Raw genomic sequence first — 5,938 nt, 5'->3', positions numbered from 1 at the left:
GTACCCCTATTTTTGACATTTTTATCTTTTATGTCTGTTTGTTTTGTTCACGCATCGTTATCAATATAATGAAATTTGATGCGACTGTCATTCAAGTGAGAGATTAAACCAGGTTCAATCAATAATTTTCTATATAATAAAATGCCTGTACCAATTCTGGAATGTGAAAGTTGTTATTCACTCGTTTGATGAGTTTGTGCTTTTGATTTTGCCATTTGATTATGGACTTTTGGTTTTTTTAAATTTCCTTGCAGTTCAGTATTTTTGTGATTTTATCTTTTACAATCTTTGCAGGTCTGATTTCACATCTATTTGTCGGATTTCTGACGGTATTTTTCTAAAGGGTTATTGCAAATAATTTCTTTCAGTTGGCGTACAAATGTGTAAACATTACGTGACATCCTTTTAACTATTGAATGATTATCATGTATATCATTGCTTGCAAAATATATTACACCGAGCTTTTCATAGGTTAGAACAAACCAGGAAAGCATACATTCGTCACACCTACTGATCATGATTAGGCTGTATTTACTATCTTTAGTACGAAAAAACGAGGTTTATTTTTTAGCCGTCATGACGTTAAACAACCTTTGCAATGCCTATTATAGGACTTTAGTCTTGATAAAAAAAGAACACTTTACCAAGCTCTTTTGTTTATTGCTATTACATTTGTATCAAAAGTTGATAAGTTCCGGGTCAAATTCGGTTATTTAAAGGAAAAGGATGTCAATATTGAAACTGAATCAAAGGTAAATCATTTGATTGACTGATTCGATCCATTAAAAATCACCATTATACAGGTAAAAACGACGATTAACATATAATTTTGATATATAATATGAAATAAATTAATTTTAATAAATTTCCTGTTTTCATAACTTTAAATTTTTGAAAAATCTAACAACTTTTCTTAAACTCAGGAATAAATTACCTAAGCCCTATTTTGCACAACATTTTGGAATTTTTGGTCATTGATGCCACTGCTGGTGAACGTTTCGTCCCCGAGGGTATCACCAGGACATCGGTGTTGACAGGATTACCAATTACCATATAACTGATATTCATGTCAACACTGAAGTGCTGAGTACTGGAGTGGTGATATCCTCGGGGACGAAACGTGCACCAACAGTTGCATCGACCCAGTGGTGTAATAGTTATAAAAGGTACCAGGATTATGATTTAATACGCCAGACGCGCGTTTTGTCTACAATAGACTCAGCAGTGACGCTCAGATCAAAATAATTATAAAGCCAAACCAAGGAACGACTAAGATTTGTAAGCCACTTATAACCGAAGATGATTTGAAATATGATCCAAGAACACAGTTATCGTCCTTTGGTTTTCGTTGTCTACGAATAATAGTCCCTAGTGTAAAAAGTGTATAACTTGCATGTTTTATTTGATACACTTTCCCAATTTATTTATTTATATTAAATGCATGAAATATTAATTAGGGGGATGTAATTACATGTCAACAAAATTTGGGTGCTGAAACTTTATGTTAAGTAGTGAATTGGTCCAGTTCTAAAAGGACAAATTTTATCACGTCTGAAGCTGTCAAACTGAATTTTACACCCCCTTAACACAGAATTGTCAATATTTTGAGTCAGAGCTGGTAGACGTTTCTATAAATTTGATATTATTTGTCTCACTGGTAGTACACTACACTGTAAAAATATTTTTGAGAAAGAGCAGGTGCGATTTTTTTAATTTGAATTTATTGTCTAAAAGAAATGCACTACGAAATAACTGTGTTATCGGGCCATATAACAAGTAGAAGCAATCCGTGTGTTTTGTTGCACGTATTTTTTTTACTGTTTTCTTGCATGTGACATTGAAGTACGACTTATTCAAGATCATGTAAGATTTAGCATTTAACATGTCATACATTCCTGATCAAAAAAGTTAATTTTGAAAAGTGCTTCAGAAGTATGCGGCATTTAAAGTGTTTTCATTACTTTAACAGCACTGAGTCGATACCTCTGTTGGTGAACTACCAGTCCCCAAGGGTATTATCAGCTCAGCAGTCAGTACTGACATAATCTATGACAAAACTTTTTAAAATTGTTAATAAATTTTGTAATCATTAAGAAACTAGGGTTTCAACTCCCTCAGGCAAAGTTGACCTTGGATAGATTTAATAAAAATCTTAGGACTCTTTGGTATGTTTGCTCTTACATGTTCCGGTTTTTGTACATCTTTGCCTTTCAAATATTCGGTTTTGAGTGTTTCTGATGAAAGGTAAATCCAGAAAAGTACTTTGAATACTAGTACTTGGAAATTTATAACGTATTGTTTTAATTGTGTTTTATAAAAATGAAAATTAAGTGCTTCATATAATAGTTGTGCTTGCATTTGCAATAATTTTTTTTTTATCTTTTGAACGATTTTTAATATGTTTAAGTCTTAATTATCCACTTTTCTCAATATTTCTAATTCTTTTTTCAAATTTTAGTTTTTCCCTATGACATGTTTTACAAATTTTCTATTGATATGATGGAGATGAAAAAAATACCCCCCCCCCCCAAATAAAAAACCCAAAAAAAACCCATGCAGTTTGTTTGGACAAGATTGTATACATTGGTAAGAGGAGGTCAAATAAGACTGGAAGCATATTTTAATTTGACTTTAAAAAAAGGTTTATTTTAATTGAAAATCGGACAAGCACATGAGAGCAAGTTAAAACAATCAAATATGATTTGATATAGAAAGCCGAAAATTTGCGCACGCTATCACAAGTTGATTGGCCGTAATGAAATATCCGTCTCACAGATAATAGGAGATATGTTTCTAAAGTAGTCACTACAAACCCGTTCACCTGAATGTGATCTAGCGAATTAGACATATTACTGGGTGAATACTATCATGAGCAACACGATAGATGACACATATAGAGAAAGATCTGTTATTCTCCTGGTGCACCAGTTTTTGGTGGCGCTCTTGTTACTCAGCCTTCAGTTTCTTTGTTGTGTACTAATGTTTGTGTTTTTGGTCTTTTTTTAGCCATGACATTGTCAGTTTCTTTTCTACTGATGAGCTTGAAAGTCCCTCTTGTTTCTTTTGCCTCTCGTTTTCACAAAGATCTTCGGGTAAACTATGTATCAAATGAAATATCAAATCGTTTGGTATATGTGTAGAATACTTTCTAAATAAATTCCTCGAGTCAAATTGGTTAGTAAACTTCTATCCCATAAGATGTATTATTTTTTTCCTCAGAATTCATTTTCTTGTTCCTATATTGCTAAGTAGTTTTGGAAATAAAAAAATAACTCCTCTCCACTTTCATGATAAAACCTTTTATCTTATGACAAAAAATATGCACTTTTCCAACTGTTTTTACAGTTCGTTCTTATGTTGTAATGTTACACCACTAACCCAGGTAAGGGGAGGATTTGGATCCCGCTAACATACTTAACCTCACAACATTCTGTAGTTATGTGCCAGTCGGAAGTCAGGATCCTGAAATTCAGTGGTTGTCGTCTGTTGATACCACATCTTTCTTTTTTTTTTAAAGTATACATAGAGATATAGCGATTTAGTTTATCAACATCAGAATGCGCCTGCCAGACTGAAGTCGTTTAAAATTATCGGAAGTCATTTACAATCATGATAGAGGAAAAAAGATAAAAAAAATTATTGGTTACAAAGGTCTTAGTTGTTTCTTAATCAATTCCATTTTCATTGCGGAATCGCATACAATTCTAAAAGCTAACATTGTCCGTTACACTGAACGGCAGGAATCAGATAGTTCGACAAAACGGATCAACTGGCTCAAATGCAAGTAATAAAATTGATAATAGAAATAGGGAATATGTCAAAGAAATAACAGCCCGATCAAAAAGCAGACAACAGCCGAAGGTCACTAATAGGTCCTCAAAGCAGCGAGAAAATTCCGCACCAGTAAAGGTGGTCCTCAGCTTGCCCCAAAATAAAGTTGTGTTCTAGTTCAGTGATAATGGACGTATTATTAAACTCCGAAACATATAAAAGAAACTAAAATTTAAAATCACGAGAGACTTACAAAGGCTATAGACTTCTGACTTAAGACAGACACAAAATGCAGCGGGTCAAACATGTTTTGTGAGATCTCAACCCTCCACCTATACCTGTAGCCAATGTAGAATAAATAAATACAAAGAAATACATGTAGTAAAACTCAGTTTAAAAGTCCGAATCCGATGTCAAAATACAAAAGAAACTATACAAAAGGACAATGATACAATAATGAACAAAGGACTAATAGCCGTGACTGACATTTAAGCTCGAGACCTCAATTAAACTGGATGAAAGATTATGTCTTCATCATATGAAAATCAAGTTTTATCCCATAAAAATCCTCTCTTTTATCATAAGTTTGGGTTTTAAGCTTCCCGTTAAAGATATAGTTTTTTTCCGTTTCTACGCCTCATCCTTTTATCGTTGATATGTCAAGTCAAAGCACTATTATTGTCTATATAACAAATATGATGTATTCTTGACATCATTAGACAAAGTGCTTAAGGGTCGAAACATTGATTCCGGGGGACTTGCACATTTTGAAAAGATACTAGAACACACCCGTGATTCACGGGTCTGTGACTGAATTCAATTAATTTGTCATCTGATAAAGTCATGTCGATTATAAGATGCACAGTTTTCTCTGCTTTCAACATCTTTCTGTTTGGACCCGTCATCAATTATTGGTATTAATAATTTTATTTGGAAAACAAAAGGGCCTGGAAAGGAGTATTTTTTAATCAACAGCATTGTCCTTTATGAGTTATAAATATAGTTGAATTCTTTGATTCGCTGTTTTACGTCATTTCAGCAAATTGAAAATTGTACATGCTGTACCTATACGCCTTATTTTAAGTCCAGTTTACAGTTTTTTTATTGTTCGTATTGTCATCTTAGAAAGTCATACTGATAAAAGTACTACGATCGGGAACAGTAGTAGTGTCAACCCTGTGAGTACGACCCGTGTATATAGCAAAATCCTAAATACAGCGTTTGGTGGTGCGCCTGTCAGATGCGAAACGTACAGATAAGTTATATATAAAGTTGAATTCTTTGATTCATCGTTTTTACGTGATGACGGCTGACAATTTGGACCTCGTAATTTTAGTATTAAAGATAAGTTTGAAATAAATGATCTTAGCTTATCACTCAAAACAAACAAACAAAAATTATCTGGCCCAAAATGTTGTGAGCACGCTTCGTTGTGCTTTTATAAATTCAAGTTAAAATTCTACTCTATAGTATAATAGCTATTTGTGTTTGAACTTGTAACTCAAAGGGTACTTAAGTTGATTAACTTATTGACAGTGTTTGTGTCATTTTAAGGATGAGGGGAAAAAATATGTTTTTTCTGGACCTGTTCTGAATGAAAAGATTATGGGTAATCTGACCTACTTTAACCTGGAAATTTCTACATTTACCTTTAATTATCAGCTCTAATTAATTTTTCGTCCCCTTTAACAGTTTAAATATTAAATATGTATTGTTTCTTCTATAGATTCTTACCAAGTTTATTATCAATTATGTTTTGTCAATAACGATACATCCATTTAGAAAAATACGAACAAAACAATACGTGGGATATACGTCAAAGCAACACATCATACGGTTTTGGTATAACCGACCGGTGCTCATTAGTGGAATACAAAAGAATTTGAGATCAGTATTGCGGCATACCAAATGTGCTGAAAATAATAGTTTCCAAATTAAACTTATAGTCATCTTATTCTCTAGTCGAACTATTTTCCTATTGAGACAATTGCGCAGTTCCTATAAATAAGGAGAGAAGGGGCAACATTCACATCTTCCTAATATATTTTTTTTATATTTCCTAAACGCTAATTTTTTTAACCATACGTTATACAGGTTGTGTTAAGGGCATACGATACAGTTACAGGGGAGGTAATGACGTTGCTATCGTAAAATATTATTTTTGCGA

The sequence above is a fragment of the Mytilus trossulus genome, chromosome 11, assembly GCF_036588685.1.
Source record: "Mytilus trossulus isolate FHL-02 chromosome 11, PNRI_Mtr1.1.1.hap1, whole genome shotgun sequence".
NCBI classification, from domain to species: Eukaryota; Metazoa; Mollusca; class Bivalvia; order Mytilida; family Mytilidae; genus Mytilus; species Mytilus trossulus.
The sequence above is the reverse complement of the archived record's forward strand: the minus strand, read 5'-3'. Positions refer to the sequence as shown.